This window comes from Balaenoptera borealis (genome assembly GCF_965194805.1).
Source record: "Balaenoptera borealis genome assembly, chromosome: 5".
Taxonomy (NCBI): Eukaryota; Metazoa; Chordata; class Mammalia; order Artiodactyla; family Balaenopteridae; genus Balaenoptera; species Balaenoptera borealis.
In genome coordinates this window covers 92,156,475-92,179,155 of record NC_138862.1, presented here as the reverse complement: position 1 = coordinate 92,179,155, position 22,681 = coordinate 92,156,475, and the positions used below count along the sequence as shown (strand labels likewise).

The following is a 22,681-nucleotide window of genomic DNA, read 5'->3' as shown; positions in this document are numbered from 1 at the left end:
ATTTTCTATTTCTTCCTGGTTCAGTCTCAGCAGGTTGTGCATTTCTAAGAATTTGTCCTTTTCTTCCAGGTTGTCCATTTTATTGGCATATAGTTGCTTGTAGTAATCTCTCATGATCCTTTGTATTTCTGCAGTGTCAGTTGTTACTTCTCCTTTTTCATTTCTAATTCTATAGATTTGAGTCTTCTCCCTTTTTCTCTTGGTAAGTCTGCCTAATGGTTTATCAATTTTGTTTATCTTCTCAAAGAACCAGCTTTTAGTTTTATTGATCTTTGCTAACGTTTCCTTCATTTCTTTTTCATTTATTTCTGATCTGATATTTATGATTTCTTTCCTTCTGCTAGCTTTGGGTTTTTTTTGTTCTTGTTTCTCTAATTGCTTTAGGTGCAAGGTTAGGTTGTTTATTCGAGATGTTTCCTGTATCTTGAGGTAGGCTTGTATTGCTATAAACTTCCCTCTTAGAACTGCTTTTGCTGCATCTCATAGGTTTTGGGTCGTCGTGTCTCCATTGTCATTTGTTTCTAGGTATTTTTTGATTTCCCCTTTGATTTCTTCAGTGATCACTTCGTTATTAAGTAGTGTATTGTGTAGCCTCCATGTGTTTGTATTTTTTACAGATCTTTTCCTGTAATTGATATCTAGTCTCATAGCATTGTGGTCAGAAAAGATGCTTGATATGATTTCAATTTTCTTAAATTTACTGAGACTTGATTTGTGACCCAAGGTGTGATCTGTCCTGGAGAATGTTCCATGAGCACTTGAGAAGAAACTGTATTCTGTTGTTTTTGGGTAGAATGTCATATAAGTATCAATTAAATCCATCTTGTTTAATGTATCATTTAAAGATTGTGTTTCCTTATTTATGTTCATTTTGGATGATCTGTCCATTGGTGAAAGTGGGGTGTTAAAGTCCCCTACTGTGATTCTGTTGCTGTCGATTTCCCCTTTTATGGCTGTTAGTATTTGCCTTATGTATTGAGGTGCTCCTATGTTGGGTGCATAAATATTTACAATTGTTATACCTTCTTCTTGGATCGATCCCTTGATCATTATATAGTGTCCTTCTTTGTCTCTTGTAATAGTCTTTGTTTTAAAGTCTATTTTGTCTGATATGAGAATTGCTACTCCAGCTTTCTTTTGATTTCCATTTGCATGGAATATCTTTTTCCATCCCCTCACGTTCAGTCTGTATGTGTCCCTAGGTCTGAAGTGGGTCTCTTGCAGACAGCATATATATGTGTCTTGTTTTTGTATCCATTCAGCCAGTCTGTGTCTTTTGGTGGGAGCATTTAATCCATTTACATTTAAGGTAATTATTGATATGTATGTTCCTATTCCCATTTCCTTAAATGTTTTGGGTTTGTTATTGTAGGTGTTTTCCTTCTCTTGTGTTTCTTGCCTAGAGAAGTTCCTTTAGCATTTGTTGTAAAGCTGGTTTGGTGATGCAGAACTCTCTCAGCTTTTGCTTGTCTGTAAAGGTTTTAATTTCTCCATCAAATCTGAATGAGATCCTTGCTGGGTAGAGTAACCTTGGTTGTAGGTTTTTCTCCTTCATTACTTTAAGTATATCCTGCCACTCCCTTCTGGCTTGCAGAGTTTCTGCTGAAAGATCAGCTGTTAACCTTATGGGGATTCCCTTGTGTGTTATTTGTTGTTTTTCCCTTGCTGCTTTTAATATGTTTTCTTTATATTTAATTTTTGATAGTTTGATTAATATGTGTCTTGGCGTGTTTCTCCTTGGGTTTATCCTGTATGGGACTCTCTCTGCTTCCAGGACTTGATTAACTATTTCCTTTCCCATATTAGGGAAGTTTTCAACTATAATCTCTTCAAATATTTTCTCAGTCCCTTTCTTTTTCTCTTCTTCTTCTGGGACCCCTATAATTCGAATGTTGGTGCATTTAATGTTGTCCCAGAGGTCTCTGAGACTGTCCTCAGTTCTTTTCATTCTTTTTTCTTTATTCTGCTCTGCAGTAGTTATTTCCACTCTTTTATCTTCCAGTTCTCTTATCCGTTCTTCTGCCTCAGTTATTCTGCTATTGATCCCATCTAGAGTATTTTTAATTACATTTATTGTGTTTTTCATTGTTGCTTGGTTCCTCTTTAGTTCTTCTACGTCCTTGTTAAATGTGTCTTTCATTTTGTCTATTCTATTTCCAAGATTTTGGATCATCTCTACTATCATTATTCTGAATTCTTTCTCAGGTAGACTGCCTATTTCCTCTTCATTTATTAGGTCTGGTGTGTTTTGACCCTGCTCCTTCATCTGCTGTGTGTTTTTCTGTTTTCTCATTTTGCTTATCTTACTGTGTTTGGGGTCTCCTTTTCACAGGCTGCAGGTTCGTAGTTCCTGTTGTTTTTGGTATCTGTCCCCAGTGGCTAAGGTTGGTTCAGTGGGTTGTGTAGGCTTCCTGGTGGAGGGGACTAGTGCCTGTGTTCTGGTGGATGAGGCTGGATCTTGTCTTTCTGGTGGGCATGTCCACGTCTGGTGGTGTGTTTTGGGGGTGTCTGTGGCCTTATTATGATTTTAGGCAGCCTCTCTGCTAATGGATGGGGCTGTGTTCCTGTCTTGCTAGTTGTTTGGCATAGGGTGTCCAGCACTGTAGCTTGCTGGTCGTTGAGTGAAGCTGGGTCTTGATGTTGAGATGGAGATCTCTGAGAGGTTTCAGCTGTTTGGTATTACGTGGAGCTGGGAGGTCTCTTGTGGACCAGTGTCCTGAAGTTGGCTCTCCCACCTCAGAGGCACAGCCCTGATGCCTGGCTGGAGCACCAAGCGCCTTTCATCCACATGGCTCAGAATAAAAGGGAGAAAAAATAGAAAGAAAGAAAGAAAAAGGATAAAATAAAATAAAATAAAATAAAGTAAGATAAAATAAAATAAAGCTATTATAATAAAAAATAAGAAAAAAAAATTTTTTTAATTTTTTAAATAATTTTTTTAATTTTTTAAAATAAAAATAAGAAAACAATTATTAATAAAAATTTAAGAAAAAATTTTTTAAAATAAAAAATAGAAAAAATTATTAAGAAAAAATTTATTAAGGAAAAAATTTTTTAAGTTTTTAAAATAAGAAAAAAATTATTAAGAAAAATTTTATTACGAAAAAAAAATTTTTAAGTAAAAAAAAAAAAAAATGGTGTACCGAACCCTAGGACAAATGGTGAAAGCAAAGCTATACAGACAAAATCTCACCCAGAAGCATACACATGTACACTCACAAAAAGAGGAAAAGGGGAAAAATTAATATAGCCTGCTCCCAAAGTCCACCTCCTCAATTTGGGATGATTCGTTGTCTATTCAGGCATTCAACAGATGCAGGTACATCAAGTTGTTTGTGGAGCTTTAATCCGCTGCTTCTGAGGCTGCTGGGAGAAATTTCCCTTTCTCTTCTTTGTTTGCACAGTTCCCGGGGTTCAGCTTTGGATTAGGACCCGCCTCTGCGTGTAAGTCTCCTGAGGGTGTCTGTTCTTCGCTCAGACAGGACGGGGTTAAAGGAGCAGCTGCTTCGGGGGCTCTGGCTCACTCAGGCCGGAGGGAGGGAGGGGTACGGAGGAGGCGGGGCGAGCCTGCGGCGGCAGAGGCCGGCATGACGTTGCAGCAGCCTGAGGCGCACTGTGCATTCTCCTGGGGAAGTTGTCCCTGGATCACGGGAGCCTGGCAGTGGCGGGCTGCACAGGCTCCCGGGAGGGGAGGTGTGGAGAGTGACCTGTGCTCGCACACAGGCTTCTTGGTGGCAGCAGCAGCAGCCTTAGCGTCTCATGCCCGTCTCTGGGGTCCGCGCTGATAGCCGCGGCCCGCGCCCGTCTCTGGAGTTCGTTTAGGCGTCGCTCTGAATCCCCTCTCCTTGCGCACCGCGAAACAAAGAGGCAAGAAAAAGTCTCTTGCCTCTTCGGCGGCTGCAGCCTTTTTCCTGGACTCCCTCCCGGCTAGCTGTGGCGCACTAGCCCCCTTCAGGCTGTGTTCACGCCGCCAGCCCCAGTCCTCTCCCTGCGATCTGACCGAAGCCCGAGCCTCAGCTCGCAGCCCCGCCCACCCCGGTGGGTGAGCAGACAAGCCTCTCGGGCTGGTGAGTGCCGGTTGGCGCCGAGCCTCTGTGCGGGAGTCTCTCCGCTTTGCCCTCCGCACCCCTGTGGCTGCGCTCTCCTCCGTGGCTCCGAAGCTTCCCCCCTCTGCCACCCACAGTCTCCGCCCGCGAAGTGGCTTCCTAGTGTGTGGAAACCTTTCCTCCTTCACGGCTCCCTCCCACTGGTGTAGGTTCTGTCCCTATTCTTTTGTCTCTGTTATTTCTTTTTTCTTTTGCCCTACCCAGGCACGTGGGGAATTTCTTGCCTTTTGGGAGGTCTGACGTCTTCTGCCAGCGTTCAGTGGGTGTTCTATAGGAGCAGCTCCACGTGTAGATGTATTTCTGATGTATCTGTGGGGAGGAGGGTGATCTCCGCATCTTACTCTTCTGCCATCTTGCCCAGACCCCCTGTGCTATTATTTTTATGTATGTATATTACATCTATGTTATTTTACGAATCCAACAATGTATTGTTATAATTATTACTTTATATTTTCGTAGCTTTTACAAAAGCAGGAAGAAGAAAGGAGAGCAAGTATTTATTTATGATGTTTTTATATTAACCTTCTTATTTAACATATCTTGTTCTTATTATTTGTTCCTATGGATTCAAGTTGCCATCTGGTGTGATTTCCCTAGGATGACCGTGGTTTTAGCAGGGCTATCTTTGACTTTCTTTTTCACCAATCTCTCTATTAATCTGTGTGCCTCTGTTCGTACCACAACCAGCTGTTAGGCTCCAGTAATTGCAAACACAGTTTTTGAGGCCAGTCTCTGTGGTTGTTCTAATATTGATAAGCCTCTTATTAACTGTCATTTTCCCTGGTTCTCTCTAATAAACTAGTTGCCTTATGGTTTAGTTTATTGCTCTCTTGAAGCTCCCAGACTTTTCTTACTTGCTTGCCACTAAATATCCATTGCTTTTTAGAGTAACCTTAGACTTGAACTTCCCCACACTATGTTCAAAATAAAGTCAGTTCCCTTGGGAGAGCTTCAGATATCTCTCATCTTATAATTTGCTCTTTCCCTAGGCACAATCTCTGAATAATGACTCAAGAACTGGGAACAGGTAATATGGCCTGCGCCTCTTGGAGTATCATCCCTGATGTAAGAGCAGAATGCTGTGTAGGACAGTAGCCTTTGATCTTGTCGCCTTGTCTTTGCTAGCATGGAATTTTACCCTACAAATAAGCTGGATCAATGGATGTTGAATTCCAATATTCTTCACCTGTCATGCTTGTCATAAAAGCTCTGTGTTATGAGTGGGACTAGTTGGAGAAAGTGAATCCCTGCCTTCTTGGTCACACTTGCCTGGAATTTAGTCTCTGCAACACAGAGCAGGAAGATGATGAGAAATGCTCGTGGCCGGGCTCTCCTGTGGAGATATCACAGTCTGTGTCTGAGAGTTGGAGAGAGAGGGAGCCTTGCATTCTTGACCCCATCCACTTGGAGTGTAGTTTGAATCACACTAAGCTGGAGAGCAAAGGGAGGAAGCAGGTTGTGGCTCAAGCGACAGACTCTTGCTGTTTGTACTGAGATTTAGTAGATTTTCTTGAACAAATGTTTCCTTTTTTTCCTGTACACCCTTAGGACAATTTTCATAAATGTCAAGTGGTCATTTTTTCTGTAACTTTTACCTGTTATGATTGTCTCATTGGAGAGGGGGTCTGAGAGCTCCTAATGTTGCCATCCTGGATGTTGTCTGTTACCTTTGTCTTTTAGCCTCTGGCACATGGAATAATTACTGAGATACTAAGCATACCATGAACAGAGAAAGTTTGGGAGTCTTTAAAGACAAGTTACTAAACCTATCCCCATCTCAAACTTTACATCATTAAAATAAAGATAATGATATACACCTCAATAATGTTTTTAGGATTAAATGAAATACAACTATGAGTGCTCCTGACACATAAGACACCAATATAAATTTGACTATTTTTATCTCATATGTTTTTATGAGGGTAATGTATATACTATATGTAAAATGTTATGTAAAATGCTGTAAATATTATTATAGCTTTTAAATATTTTTCATACCCTACTCCATTTTGTTTCTTAATTCAGTCTGATAATAGAGTAACTGATATTGAGTGTCCTGTTTGTAGAGACATAGGTGAATTCCTGCATTTTGTGAAATTCAACGTGTAGATATAAGTAGAAACCAGTAAAAGAATAAATGAAAATTGATGCTTCTGCATCCCTTTAAATCTGTGATCAAAGTAGAAGCCTCAGTAAATGATATTTCTTGGGGATTAAAACCCAATAGACAAAAATTGTCCAACATGCCCTTGACCATCAGATCTTCACATCTGGTAATTACTCACCAGGATTTTCTTAGCCTTGATCATTATTGCCTAATTTGGGTCCATTTAGAATGCCAAAGCCCAAGCAGCTTGAATGTATGAAAACCTGCTGTTTTATGACATGGAGAGCTCATTGCATTTTGTTTTCTTAATTCATGTCAAACTTTCAAATGTTTTTACTTAGAAGAAGTAAACTACAGAGCCCTGAGTCTTTCTTAAAACACATTTTATCTGTAAGCTCCAAAAATATTTTCTTAAATATTGTTTAGAATATGAATTGTTCGTGTTTTAGTTCTTATTTCACTAGCAAGAAATTTTCTAAGTCTAATATTCAGAATCCATGACCCAAAAGCTAATACAACTTTTATTTTGTTTCTTTCTGGCAATACAATTGGGATTATGTTGGAAAGGTTGACGTGACATGATGTCTTTGAATTGCCTGTAAGCACTGTAATAATACTTAGGCACTATTCAGAATTGGGGGGTAAAATTGAAAAACTAAGAAAGGAAATAAAGCTGAATATTAGTAAAACGAGGGAGAGAGGTATAGGAAGCAAAGGATACAAAGAATAAGATAAAGAATGAAAGATAAAGAGGAAATTCAAAAGTTAGTATAGCATAGATAATGATAATAACATTTGTGGGGTTTACAGGGTGTTGTGTATATAGTTTGCCTGCCTGCCAGTCTTCTGCTTCTAGCAGGAAGCATTTAGCTGAAGAAAGAGGAAGCCACACCCACTCTAACTACATCGAAAGGGGGTGCATTATAAAGATCCTGGGAAATAGCATAGAATCCGTTTGTCAGCAATGTCATTGGGCTTCATGCGGACGGGAAAGATATAGTTTCATTTCTCTGTCTTTGGGGACATTTATTCTTTTCTCCTTGTTTCTTTCTTCGTACATTTCTTTCATTTAATTTTGCAAACTGGTTTTCTTTGTAAGCCCCTCAGTCTCTGCTCCTTCATAATTTCAGTCCATATGTGGCTTTATCTTACCTAAACGCCAGCATGGACCCTTTTTGCTGCATACTTCCCCATCTCTTCTTAGATTACTAACTCAGAATCACTGACCTAATTTAAAATTTCAGGTAGAGAGAATGTAATTGGCTGAATGTGTATAAGTTGTCTGCTTTTGGTCTAATTACTATGGGTGAAAGGATGAAGTCTGCGTTATGTTGGGCTGTTCTTATGAGGGTTGTAGGTTGAACTGGTTCTCTAAGAAAAGGAGAGACATATTTACATATCTATTATGTGCTATCTAGTAAATTCCTTGAGGGAAAAGATCATGTCCTATTAATTCCTTTCCCCAGCACCTTGCACAGTTTTAATATGAACATTGAACAAAATAATCTTCACTTCAAGGGCAATTTGCATTTGTGTCTCCAGGGGGCAGTGCTATTGACACAAATGAAGAAAAATTCCAGTCCCTACTTTTTTGATGGGTATCACCAAGGTAACTTGCCTTGAACAATGATTAACGTTTTTTGGAAAGTGAACTTTGTTGAGCAGACTTTGAAAATATTTTCCATACCTGGGAATGAAGCAACAATGATGTAACACCTGTCCATTTTGTAGACCAGTGTTCCAAAACTATTTTTAGTAGTTGAATTTATGCTAAAATTTTACCCAGAATACAAATAAATAAAAGATATAAAAATAGAACACATAGTTAAAGCAGGTGTAAAAGGTCAAGCTCTACCTATTAATCTTCTTTGTTCTGTTCATCCTCCAACAGGCCCACCCCTAAACTAGAGGAACCTCTACAGAACACAAGGGCTCCAGAGACCATCGCTTTTAGGTGAGAAGCAAGGAAATTTTATTCTTATTTGCTCAGTGTTTGAGTACATTTACAATTTTAAGTACACAAAAATATGATACAAAAGATTTTGTGAAGACATAGAAAAGGGTTTTATTGTATATTTTTTCCATTGCTGCAAGTTTCTTAGGTGTACAATTGAAAGAAACTCATTTGTTCAATAAACTTTTAATGAGCATTATTTGCTACATTCTATGCTTGGCAGTAAAATATGAACAAGACAGGACCTCTGTTATCATGTGTCCAGAGTCTACACTAGAACTATGTGAAATAAGAACATTTTAATTTCATTACACTTAATGCAATATAGATACCTTACTTAGAACTATCAGTGGAAAGGAACTAGCAAACATTTCAGTACTCAGAATAAGTTCAGGAGTTCATATTCTTCCACTCTCACCTTTCTCCTGAAACATGGACTTAAGACCATTGTTGGTATAACCATTGGCTCTTGTTGTTTCTGCATGGAGTTTTTGATTTCTCTCCTTTTCTCCAATATGAATTGAAACATTGATTTCCCCCCAAAAAAGCAAAATATCTGAAAATGTTACAATTTATATCACTAGGTTAATGTAACAATGTTGTGCTGAAATGAAAAGAAATAAATATTTCTGCTTATACTGAAAAATGTTATAGAACTTTTTAGTTGTGAGAATGCACTGTTGGAATAGCAAAATATTTTTTTTATACTCAAATATGTTGTCTAAGACTAATGTATCTTCATAGAACTGTAGACATTAGAACTAAAAGGGAACTTAGAATTCATTGTAGGCATTATGATTGCCTACCAAATATCCATTCATCATATCTGAATTTGCAACAGAATTCCAGTCTTGTTCAGGGTGGAAATGTGCCCAACTTCAGCTAATGGAAGTACCATACCTCTAAGGGGCATTTAGAAACATTTGAGCATGTTTTAGAGTGTCAAAAGGACTAAGAGATAGTACTGACATTCAGTCCCTTTGGGTTGTAGATGCTAAATGTCCTGGAATGTACAGAATTGTCCTGCATAACAAAGAATTTTCCAGCTTCAAGTACTACTAGTTCCCCCAGCAAGAAACGCTGGTTTAACCCAGTTCTGCTAATCATGTTACCCTCTTTGTCCAGCTTACTTTTTTTTTTTTTTTAACATCTTTATTGGAGTATAATTGCTTTACAATGGTGTGTTGTTTCTGCCGTATAACAAAGTGAATCAGCTATACATATACATATATCCCCATATGTCCTCCCTCTTGCATCCCCCTCCCACCCTCCCTATCCCACCCCTCTAGGTGGACACAAAGCACCGAGCTGATCTCCCTCTGCTATGTGGCTATTTCCCACTAGCTATCTATTTTACATTTGGCATTGTACATATGTCCATGCCACTCTCTCACTTCGTCCCAGCTTACACTTCTCCCTCCCTATGTCCTCAAGTACATTCTCTATGTCTGTGTCTTTATTCCTGTCCTGCTGTGAGGTTCTTCAGAAACATTTTTTTTTTCAGATTCCATATATATATGCTAGCGTACGGTATTTGTTTTTCTCTTTCTGACTTACTTCACTGTGTATGACAGTCTCTAGGTCCATCCACCTCACTACAAATAACTCAGTTTCATTTCTTTTTATGGCTGAGTAATATTCCATTGTATATATGTGCCACATCTTCTTTATCTATTCATTTGTCGATGGGCACTTAGGTTGTTTCCATGTCCTGGCTATTGTAAATAGAGCTGCAGTGAACATTGTGGTACATGACTCTTTTTGAATTATGGTTTTCTCAGGGTATATGCCCAGTAGTGGGATTGCTGGGTCATATGGTAATTCTATTCTATTTTTAGTTTTTTAAGGAACCTCCATACTATTCTCCATAGTGGCTGTATCAATTTTTTGTTTGTTTGTTTTTTTAACATCATTATTGGAGTATAATTGCTTTACAATGGTGTGTTAGTTTCTGCTTTATAACAAAGTGAATCAGTTATACATACACATATGTTCCCATATCTCTTCCCTCTTGTGTCTCCCACCCTCCCAACCTCCCTATCCCACCCCTCTAGGTGGTCACAAAGCACAGAGCTGATCTCCCTGTGCTATGCGGCTGCTTCCCACTAGCTATCTATTTTACATTTGATACTGTATATATGTCCATGCTACTCTCTCACTTTGTCACAGCTTACCCTTCCCCCTCCCCATATCCTCAAGTCCATTCTCTAGTAGGTCTGTGTCTTTATTCCCATCTTACCCCTAGGTTCTTCATGACCTTTTTATTTTTTTTTATTTGATTACATATATATGTGTTAGTATACGGTATTTGTTTTTCTCTTTCTGACTTACTTCACTCTGTATGACAGACTCTAGGTCCACCCACCTCACTACAAATAACTCAATTTCGTTTCTTTTTATGGCTGAGTAATATTCCATTGTATATATGTGCCACATTTTCTTTATCCATTCATCTGTTGATGGACACTTAGTTTGCTTCCATGTCCTGGCTATTGTAAATAGAGCTGCAATGAACATTTTGGTACATGACTCTTTTTGAATTATGGTTTTCTCAGGGTATATGCCCAGTAGTGGGATTGCTGGGTCGTATGGTAGTTCTATTTGTAGTTTTTTAAGGAACCTCCATACTGTTCTCCATAGTGGCTGTATCAATTTACATTCCCACCAACAGTGCAAGAGGGTTCCCTTTTCTCCACACCCTCTCCAGCATTTATTGTTTCTAGATTTTTTGATGATGGCCATTCTGACCAGTGTGAATGATACCTCATTGTAGTTTTGATTTGCATTTCTCTAATGATTAGTGATGTTGAGCATCCTTTCATGTGTTTGTTGGCAATCTGTATATCTTCTTGGGAGAAATGTCTATTTAGGTCTTCTGCCCATTTTTGGATTGGGTTGTTTGTTTTTTGATACTGAGCTGCATGAGCTGCTTGTAAATTTTGGAGATTAATCCTTTTTCAATTGCTTCATTTGCAAATCTTTTCTCGCATTCTGAGGGTTATCTTTTGGTCTTGTTTATGGTTTCCTTTGCTGTGCAAAAGTTAAGTTTCATTAGGTCCCATTTGTTTATTTTTGTTTTTATTTCCATTTCTCTAGGAGGTGGGTCAAAAAGAATCTTGCTGTGATTTATGTCATAGACTGTTCTGCCTATGTTTTCCTCTAAGAGTTTGATAGTGTCTGGCCTTACACTTAGGTCTTTAATCCATTTTGAGTTTATTTTTGTGTATGGTGTTAGGGAGTGCTCTAATTTCATTCTTTTACATGTAGCTGTCCAGTTTTCCCAGAACCACTTATTGAAGAGGCTGTCTTTCCTGCATTGTATATTCTTGCCTTCTTTATCAAAGATAAGTTGACTATATGTGCGTGGGTTTATCTCTGGGCTTCCTATCCTGTTACATTGATCTATATTTGTGTTTTTGTGCCTGTACCATACTGTCTTCATTACTGTAGCTGTGTAGTATATTCTGAAGTCAGGTACCTGATTCCTTGAGCTCCGTTTTTCTTTCTCAAGATTGCTTTGGCTATTCGGGGTCTTTTCTGTTTCCATACAAATTGTGAATTTTTTTGTTCTAGCTGTGTGAAAAATACCAGTGTAGTTTGATAGGGATTGCATTGAATCTGTAGATTGCTTTGGGTAGTATAGTCATTTTCACAATGTTGATTCTTCCAATCCAGGAACATGGTATATCTCTCCATCTGTTTGTATCAACTTTCATTTCTTCCATCAGTGTCTTATCGTTTTCTGCATACAGGTCTTTTGTTTCCCTAGGTAGGTTTATTCCTAGGTATTTAATTCTTTTTGTTGCAGTGGTAAATGGGAGTGTTTCCTAAATTTCTCTTACAGATTTATCATCATTAGTGTATAGGAATGCAAGAGATTTCTGTGCATTAATTTTGTATCCTGCTACTTTACCAAATTTATTGATTAGCTCTAGTAGTTTTCTGGTAACATCTTTAGGATTCTCTATGTATAGTATCATGTCATCTGCAAACAGTGATAGCTTTACTTCTTCTTTTCCAATTTAGATTCCTTTTATTTCTTTTTCTTCTCTGATTTCTATGGCTAAAACTTCCAAAACTGTGTTGAATAATAGTGGTGAGAGTGGGCAAACTTGTCTTGTTCCTGATCTTAGAGGAAATGGTTTCAGTTTTTCACCATTGAGGACAATGCTGGCTCTGGGTTTGTCCTGTATGGCCTTTATTATGTTGAGGAAAGTTCCCTCTATGCCTACTTTATGGAGAGTTTTTATCATAAATGGGTTTTGAATTTTGTCAAAAGTTTTCCTGCATCTATTGAGATGATCATATGGTTTTTCTCCTTCAATTTTTAATATGTTTTATCACATTGATTGATTTGCATATATTGAAGAATCCTTGCATTCCTGGGATAAACCCCACTTGATCATGGTGTATGATCCTTTTAATGTGCTATTGGATTCTCTTTGCTAGTATTTTGTAGACGATTTTTGCATCTATGTCCATCACTGATATTGGCCTGTAGTTTTCTTTCTTTGTAACATCTTTGTGTGGTTTTGGTATCAGGGTGATGGTGGCCTCATAGAATGAGTTTGGGAGTGTGCCTCCCTCTGCAATATTTTGGAAGAGTTAGAGAAGTATAGGTGTTAGCTCCTCTCTAAATATTTGATAGAATTCACCTGTGAAGCCATCTGGTCCTGGGCTTTAGTTCGTTGGAAGATTTTTAATCACAGTCTCAATTTCAGTGCTTGTTATTGGCCTGTTTATATTTTTTGTTTCTTCCTGGTTCAGTCACAGAAGGTTGTGCTTTTCTAAGAATTTGTTCATTTCTTACAGGTTGTCCATTTTATTGGCATATAGTTGCTTGTAGTAATCTGTCATGATCCTTTGTATTTCTGCAGTGTCAGTTGTTACTTCTCCTTTTTCATTTCTAGTTCGATTGATATGAGTCTCCTCCCTTTTTTTCTTGATGAGCCTGGCTAATGTTTTATCAATTTTGTTTATCTTCTCAAAGAACCAGTTTTTAGTCTTATTTATCTTTGCAATCGTTTCCTTCATTTCTTTTTCATTTATTTCTGATCTGGTCTTTATGATTTCTTTCCTTCTGTTAACTTTCAGGTTTTTTTGTTCTTCTTTCTCTAATTGCTTTAGGTGTAAGTTTAGGTTGTTTATTTGAGAGTTTTCTTGTTTCTTCAGGTAGGATTGTATTGCTGTAAACTTCCCTCTTATAACTGCTTTTGCTGCATCCCATAGGTTTTGGGTCGTCGTGTTTTCATTGTCATTTGTTCCTCGGTATTTTTTGCTTTCCTCTTTGATTTCTCCAGTGATCTCTTGGTTATGTAGTAGTGTATTGTTTAGCCTCCATGTGTTTGTATTTTTTTACAGATTTTTTTCCTGTAATTGATATCTAGTCTCATAGTGTTGTGGTTGGAAAAGATACTTGTTACAATTTCAATTTTGTTAAATTTACCAAGGCTTAATTTGTGCCCCAAGATATGATCTATCCTGGAGAATGTTCCATGAGCACTTGAGAAGAAAGCGTATTCTGTTTTTTTTTGGATGGAATGTCCTACAAATATCAATTAAGTCCATCCTTTTTAATGTATCATTTAAAGCTTTTGTTTCCTTATTTAGTTTCATTTTGGATAATCTGTCCATTGTTGAAAGTGGGGTGTTAAAATCCCCTACTATGATTGTGTTACTGTCAGTTTCCCCTTTCATGGCTGTTAGCATTTGCCTTATGTATTGAGGTGCTCCTATGTTGGGTGCATAAATATTTACAATTGTTATATCTTCTTCTTGGATTGATTCTTTGATCATTATGTACTGTCCTTGTTTGTCTCTTGTAATAGTCTTTATTTTTCTTATTTATTTATTTTTTAATTTTTATTTAGTTATTTTATTTATTTTTGGCTGTGTTGGGTCTTCGTTTCTATGCGAGGACTTTCTCTAGTTGCAGCAAGTGGGGGCCACTCTTCATCGCGGTGCGCGGACCTCTCACTATCGCGGCATCTCTTGTTGCTGAGCACAGGCTCTAGACGCGCAGGCTCAGTAATTGTGGCTCGTGGGCCCAGTTGCTGCGTGGCATGTGGGATCTTCCCAGACCAGGGCTTGAACCCGTGTCCCCTGCATTAGCAGGCAGATTCTCAACCACTGCACCACCAGGGAAGCCCAATAGTCTTTATTTTAAAGTCTGTTTTATCTGATATGAGTATTGCTACTCCAGCTTTCTTTTGGTTTCCACTTGCATGGAATACGTTTTTCCATCCCCTCACTTTTAGTCTGTATGTGTCCCTAGGTATGAAGTAGGTCTTTTGTAGACAGCATATATACGGGTCTTGTTTTTGTATCCATTCAGCCAGTCTATGTCTTTTGGTTGGAGCATTTAATCCATTTACGTTTAAAGTAGTTATCAATATGTATGCTCCTATTACCATTTTCTTAATTGTTTGGGTTTCTTATTGTAGGTCTTTCCTTTCTCTTGTGTTTCCCACTTAGAGACGTTCCTTTAGCATTTGTTGTAAAGCTGGTTTAGTGGTGCTGAATTCTTTTAGCTTTTGCTTGTTTGTAAAGGTTTTAAATTCAATGTCCTATCTGAATGGGATCCTTGCTGGGTAGAGTTATCTTGGTTGTAGGTTTTTCCCTTTCATCACTTTACATATGTCCTGCCACTCTCTTCTGGCTTACAGAGTTTCTGCTGAATAATCAGCTGTTAACCATATGGGGATTCCCTTGTATGTTATTTGTTGTTTTTCCCTTGCTGCTCTTAATATTTTTTCTTCGTATTTAATTTTTGATAATTTGATTAATATGTGTCTTGGCATGTTTCTCCATGGATTTATCCTGTATGGGACTCTCTGCACTTCCTGGACTTGACTGACTATTTCCTTTTCCATATTAAGGAAGTTTTCAAACTATAATCTCTTCAAATATTTTCTCAGTCCCTTTCTTTTTCTCTTCCTCTTCTGGGACCCCTTTAATTAGAATGTTGGTGGGTTTAATGTTGTTCCAAAAATCCCTGTGACTGTCTTCAATTCTTTTCATTCTTTTTTCTTTATTCTGCTCTGTGGTAGTTATTTCCACTATATTATCTTCCAGGTCACTTATCAGTTCTTCTGCCTCAGTTATTCTGCCATTGATTACTTCTAGAGAATTTTAAATTTCATTTATTGTGTTGTTAACCATTTTTTGTTTGCTCTTTAGGTCTTTTAGTTCCTTGTTAAACATTTCTTGTATTTTCTCCATTCTATTTCCAAGATTTTGGATCATCTTTGCTATCATTACTCTGAATTCTTTTTCAGGTAGACTGCCTATTTCCTCTTCATTTGTTTTGTCTGGTGGGTTTTTACCTTGCTCCTTCAACTGCTGTGTGTTTCTCTGTCTTTTCATTTTGCTTAACTTACTGGGTTTGGGGTCTCCTTTTTGCAGGCTGCAGGTTCGTAGTTCCCGTTGTTTTTGGTGTCTGCCCCCAGTGGCTAAGGTTGGTTCAGTGAGTTGTGTAGGCTTCCTGTTGAATGGGACTGGTGCCTGTGTTATTGTGTATGGGGCTGGATCTTGTCTTTCTTGTGGGCAGGACCGTGTGCAGTGGTGTATTTTAGGGTGTCTGTGACCTTACTATGATTTTAGGCAGCCTCTCTGCTAATGGGTGAGGTTGTGTTCCTGTCTTGCTAGTTGTTTGGCATAGGGTGTCCAGCACTGTAGCTTGCTTGTTGTTGAGTGGAGCTGGGTCTTATCGTTGAGATGGAGATCTCTGGGAGAGCTTTCACCATTTGAGAATTCGTGGAGCTGGGAGGTCTCTGGTATTCCAATATCATGATCTTGGCTCTCCCACCTCAGAGGCACAGGGCTGACATCCGGCTGGAGCACCAAGACCCTGTCAGCCACATAGCTCAGAAGAAAAGGGAGAAAAAGGAAAGAAACAAAGAAACAAAGAATCAAATAGAATAGAATAGAATAAAATAAAATATTAAAAAAATTATTAAAAATAAACGAATTAAAAAATAATTAAAAAAAAAAAAGAAAGAAAGAAGAGAACAACCAAACCAAAAAACAAATCCACCAATTGTAACGAGTGCTAAAAACTATACAAAAAAAAAGCAAAAAGGTACAGACTGAACTCTAGGACAAATGGTGAAAGCAAAGCTATATAGACAAAATCACACAAAGAAGCATACACATACACACTCACAAAAAGAGAAAAAGGAAAAACATATATATATCTATATTTTAAAAAAAGGAAGAGAGCAACCAAATCTATAAACATATCTACCAATGATAATAAACTCTAAATACTAAACTAAGACAAACATAAGACCAGAAACAAAGTAGATGCAGAAAGCAAGCCCCAAGTCTACAGTTGCTCCCAAAGTCCACCACCTCAATTTTGGGATGATTCGTTATCTATTCAGGTGTTCCAGAGATGCAGGTACATCAAGTTGATTGTGGAGAGTTAATCTGCTCCTCCTGAGGCTGCTGGGAGAAATTTCCCTTTCTCTTCTTTGTTCACACAGCTCCTGGGGTTCAGCTTTGGATTTGGCCCTGCCTCTGCGTGGTCTTCGTTCAGACTGGATGGGCTTAAAGTAGCAGCTTATTAGGGGGCTCTGGCTCACTTAGGCCAGGGGGAGGGATGGGTACGGAATGCAGGGCGAGCCTGCAGCGGCAGAGGCCAGTGTGACGTTTCAATAGCCTGAGGTGTGTTGTGTGTTCTCCCAGGGAAGTTGTCCCTGGATCACGGGACCCTGGCAGTGGTGAGCTGCACAGGCTCCCGGGAGGGGGGGTGTGGATAGTGATCTGTGCTCACACACAGGCTTCCTGGTGGCTGCAGTAGCAGCCTTAGCATTTCACACCCGTCTCTGGTGTCCGCTCTGATAGCCATGGTTCGTGCCCTTCTCTGGAGCTCGTTTAGGCGGTGCTCTGAATCCCTTCTCCTTGCACACCCCAAAAGAATGGTCTCTTGCCTCTTAGGCAGGTCTAGGGTTTTTCCCAGACTCCCTCCTGGCTAGCTGTGGCGCACTAGCCCCCTTCAGGCTGTGCTCACGCAGCCATCCCCAGTCCTCTCCCTGGGATCTGACCTCTGAAGCTGGAGCCTCAGCTCCCAGCCCCCACTTGCACTGGGGAGTGAGCAGACAAACCTCTTGGGCTGGTGAGTGCTGGTCGGCACCCATCCTCTGTGTGGGAATGTCTCTGCTTTGCCCTCTGCACTCCTGTTGCTGTGCTCTCCTCTGTGGCTCTGAAGCTTCCCCCCTGCCACCCCCTGTCACTGCCAGTGAAGGGGCTTCCTAGTGTGTGGAAACTTTTCCTCCTTCACAGCTCCCTCCCAGAGGTGCAGGTCCTGTCCCTATTATTTTGTCTCTCTTTTTTCTTTTGTCCTACCCAGGTACGTGGGGAGTTTCTTGCCTTTTGGGAAGTCTGAGGTCTTCTCCCAGCGTTAAGTAGATGTTCTGTAGGAGTTGTTCCACATGTAGATGTATTTCTGGTGTATTTGTGGGGAGGAAGGTGATCTCCACGTCTTACTCCTCTGCCATCTTGAAGGTCTCTTCCTTACTTTTTATTTAGTCAACGTGTGACCCAGTTCAGGATAGTGAGATGGAAGAGGGAGTACCCAAGCAGGTGAGTGTGATGGGAAATGTTCAGGAAAAATATAGCTTTTCTTTCCGGTATAAAATAGACCGATATGACTTGTTATTTACTGAAGTATATGTAATACATGGCACTATGGCTTGCCACAAGGAAAACCAAAAGGCATTGGCCAAATTTGGGAGAGTAGATATATGGTAGCACCTGGGTGTCTTTTGACGAGCATAACTAGTATTTCTTATACTTTGAGGGCTCGACTTCTTTTTATGTGGGGGAAAAAAAACCTTTGTTGTTTAAGCCATTATAGTTGGAGTTTTTGATACCTACAGTTGAAAACACTCTTGGTTGATAGAGCTTAGTAAACATATTAACTCTTCCCCACCTTAATTTCTTTTCTCTTTGAAAAAAACTAGGGATCAAGCATGTATAGTTACCTGAAAAAAATTACCTAGTTATTTAATGGCAGGATGAAATACAAATACCTTTTTCTCCATTACTATTCTGGGGTTATCAAACTATGATGTGTGGGATTTTTTTTCTCCCTTTTTCTTGAAAAAGAATTATGTATTTAATAATTGATTGCATTTGAAATCTAGACATACTTGATGAAAAATAATAAACATACCATGACATTAAAAAACAATATTCTGAATGTGTTTTAAAATTTAACCATTCTACATGGTTTATCATGTGATTTATGAGGGTAATAAAAATAGCCTTTGTGAGCAAGTCTTCCTAAATTCTCCTTCAGCAGGTGCAATAGAATTCAAAGCAGCTAGTTTTAAGCAGAAAAAGACAAGGCAAATTCTCTAATCAAGTAGACTCTTAAAAATGAAAAATTATAAAATATTTTTATTTTATAATATAAATGTAAATTATATGTGTAAATGTATATGTGTCAATCATTTGTCAGTTATCTACCAAATGCATAATTAAATAAAAATTTAAAATATTTTGCATGATCTTGACTTTGCAGTAAAAAATACACATAGGAACATAAAGCTCCTAGATGATAACAAAGACACTTTTTTACTGTATACTTAAAATTTGATCCTTACAGAGCAATTGTTTTATCTTGTGAGAAGCCAGTAGGACAGAGAAGAGTCAGAATATGATATTTTCTTACAAAGATGGTTAGCAACCACTTGCATAGAGATTTTGTATTTTGATATAGAGATTTCAACCTTGTGTACAACATAAAAGTGCAATCACTTACATTTTCCTGTGCATGGAATTGTGTAAGAAAGTAAAATATCATATTTGCAGAAGTGTAGTATCCATTAGAAAACCTAATGGAGATGAATTTGAAAGCTTCCAATAAGTCTCATTAGCTCAAATTCTTGAAAGGTTGAAGCCTGCTTCTTTTTTCATGCCCGTTAAACAGATTAATGACAGCAAGATCCAAGACTAAGTTGAAAGTGATGAGGTAATGACATATTATATGATTCATGCAGAAAGGAAATTAAATAATTTTAGAGCTGCAGAAGATATTAAGGGTTATCTAGTTCAGTATTTATCATATTTAAATAATTTCAGGGACTCTTTTAAATAGAAACTATGTATCGTGAACTTGTGTTTTACTTACATTTTTCTCATTAAACATAACATAAATATGTATAAATTTGAAACTACATGTGCATTTCCAAAGCTTATAGCTTTTATCTAATCATAATAGAAACAATCAGAAATTCCAATAAATATAAAACCAAAAACATTAAAATTAAATTATTTAATGTAATATGTAATGTTATTTTACTGAAAAGAAATCATTAATGTTGAATTTAGTACTAGACAAATAGTCTCAGGTAAGATTCTTTATTAAATTCATTTCTATATTCTTTATCTCAAACAGCTTTGTTTATAATCACACATTGGTAGTAAGTTCTCATAAATTTTATATGATACTGTTTTTACCCTTATTCTTAAAAGATAATTTTAAAAGCTTTATAAATCTAGATAGATAATTATTTCCTCCCAAGGATTTGAATTTTTCTACTGTCTTCTGTCTTTCATAGTTGCCATTGGTAAGTCTGCTAATTATCAGACTGTCTTTTCTCTTTGATGGTTTGAAAATATTTTCTTTGTTTTTGAGATTCTTTAGTTTCCTTATTGTGTCTCTCAACTTTTACTTATTTTTCATCCTGTTTAGGATAAATGCTCTCTGTTTATATAAATTCATTCTTTTTTATCAGTTTTAGAAAATTCCAAGTTGAATAGCTCTTTAAATATTGCCTTTCCTTCCTTCTCTTCCCCCTCGACCCCATTTGGATGAATATTAGCCTTTACATTTGACCCTAAAAATATTTTAAACTCCTTAAATTTTTCATCATCTTTTCTCTTTTTGATGCCTTATGAGTAATTTCTTTAGCTTTATCATCCACTTCTTATACTCCTTATTCAGTTGAGTGTCGGCAGGCATTTAGCTACACATTTCTAATTAAAACAATTATATTTTATTTCTAAAGTATAATTTGATTTGTTTCATTTCCTGATACTTTTTGAAAATAAAATGTTACTGTTTCTTTTTCATTATACCATAAATAGTTATTCTGTTGTGTCTAGCTATTAACTCTAATTTATAATTTCCTTTTGGGTATAAATCTTTTTGTTGTTTCTGCCAAATAACACGCATGAAATCTTGTTTTTGGTGTGTTTATGAGCTCTATTTATGAACTCATATGTGACTGATTTTGCTCTGTGGAAAATCTGAGGCCTTGAAGATGCATTTCTTTGGAAAGGATTGTATTTGCTTTTGCTGAGAATTTGAGGGAATTACTGACTTTCGGAAAACTTAGTCCCCCTTTAGGGTCCCAAGCAGAATCTGGGAGTGTCAAGTTTAATTATTTCCCTTGCATAGACGTTGCTGAGAATGTCCATTTCAATTCTCCCTCTTATCCTCCAGATTGCTTACTGTATTTGTTTACTTAGTTGTTGTTTATTTGGCTGTTTGAAGGTTTCTCTTATTTCTTCTGCAACCATCAATGTGACCAAAATTACATTTGGTGCAGCATCTAGTTGTTCTGCTGTGGAAATGTCACAGGCTTATCTAGTCCACTAAATGGCTGAAAGTGGAAGTTTCCTAGGTTATAGCATTTTTGACACAAAATTTCTATTTTTAGCAAATAACTGTAAGACTGTAGAAGTAGATTAGTAAAGTCTTCATTTTAAAAAAATAACATCATTTTGAAAATAACTTGACTAAAATTCATTTTATTCAACTTTATATTCCACTTGGAACTTGTTGACATCTAGTCATTGTAATTCTAGATTCAATCTAGTTAAATGGCCAAAACTATTATCAAAATATGCATCCAGAGCTAACCACTTAAAATCAGTTTATTGGTCTCCGTGGGACAACTATGAGGAGGCAAACACCTACTGGCAACAGGCTTTCTTCCCACACTGAAATCATGCTATGTATATGACCTTTTACTCATTAAAAAAATTATTTATTGAATACCTACTTATGTTCCAGGCATGTTTTAAGCTCTGGGGTTACAGAGATGAACAAAAAAAAGTGCGTGGCCATTGTTCTTACATTCTAGTGATGAAAGACAGATAGACAATAGCCAGTAAATAAATAAATAGGACAAATCAGAAAGTAATGCAATAAAGAAAATAAAGCAGGGTGGTGTGACCAAAAGTGACTGAGAAGGGTACAGTGGACTATTTGGATTGTATTATGGTGATGGCTTCCCTGAGGAGGTAGGAGTTGAGGTGACGACCTGTGGAAAGTGTTTAACAAATGCTTCAGCAAGTGCAGTGCCCTGAGGGAAATGGAGGTTGGCATGTTCCTAATGGAGAGGAACAAAAAGAATGTCAGTATGATTGTAGCATAGAGATCTATTCTTAAGAGTGTTATGACATTAAAAAGGTAAATGAGAAGGGAGATTTCAAACCATGGAGATGTGTTTGGATTATATTTTAAGTGCATTGAGAAGACTTTAGTTTCAACTAGTTGAATGATTATTTATATAATTATATATTTATAATTCATAATAATAAATATATATTAAAATCTCAATAAATTTATAATAATTATATTATATTAATATTGTATACAATTATACTCATTTTCATGAATATTTTAATAAATATTATATTAAATTATATCTTACATGGACTTAAGGACCACCTCTAAAAATTGTTAAACTGTTGCCAGAGAAGTAAGGGAGGTTGTAAGCTAGTCAGACACCTGAAATAATATCTCTTTATTGATCATCTTCATCAGATTACATATTGGATATTTTATTCCAAGAATCTTTTAGCCTTTCTTTTTGAACAGTTATATTGTTGTAAAATTGACATACAACAAACTACACATATGTAAAGTGTACAATTTGAAAAGTTTTGACATATCTTTACACCTGTGGATCCATCATCACAATCAAGATAATAAGATATCCATTACCCACAGAAGTTTCCTCATGACCCTTTTTAACCCCTCATTACCACTCCCCTCCCCGATCCCAGGCAACTCCTGATCTGCTTACTTTCACTACTAGTTAATTACATCACTATGTATTAGAACTTTATGTAAATTGAATCACTCAGTATGTACCTTTTGTTTGATTTCTTTTACTTAGAATAATTATTTTCAGAAGTATCCATGTTGTAGCAAATACCAATGGATTATTTCTTTTCATTGCTGAAGAATGTTCCATTGGATGGATATAACACAATTTGTTTATTCACCTGTTAATAGACATTTGGATTATTTTCAGATTTTGGCTATTACAAATACAGATACTTTTAACATTTGTATACAAGTCTGTGTGAACATGTGTGTTCATTTCTCTCAAGTAAATACTTAGACGTGGATTCACTGGAACATAACTTTGTAAAAAACTGCCAAACTGTTTTCCAAAGTAGTTGTACCATTTTTCATTCTGACCAATAGTGTATGAGAATTCCAATTTCTCCATATTTTCAACATTTAGTATGGTCAGTCTTTTTAATTAT

The 22,681-nt window shown here is 37.3% G+C and overlaps 1 protein-coding gene across 3 annotated transcripts in view; it reads left to right on the top strand.

The window, feature by feature from the left end:
• Positions 1–22,681, top strand: part of NAALADL2 (N-acetylated alpha-linked acidic dipeptidase like 2) — a 1,512,458-nt gene that overhangs the window by 272,649 nt on the left and 1,217,128 nt on the right. For all 3 annotated transcript variants that reach the window (XM_082393971.1, XM_082393970.1, XM_082393972.1), the window contains one exon: positions 8,105–8,167. The gene's annotated coding sequence lies outside the window, so the exon portion shown is untranslated. The remainder of the gene's footprint in view (positions 1–8,104; positions 8,168–22,681) is intronic.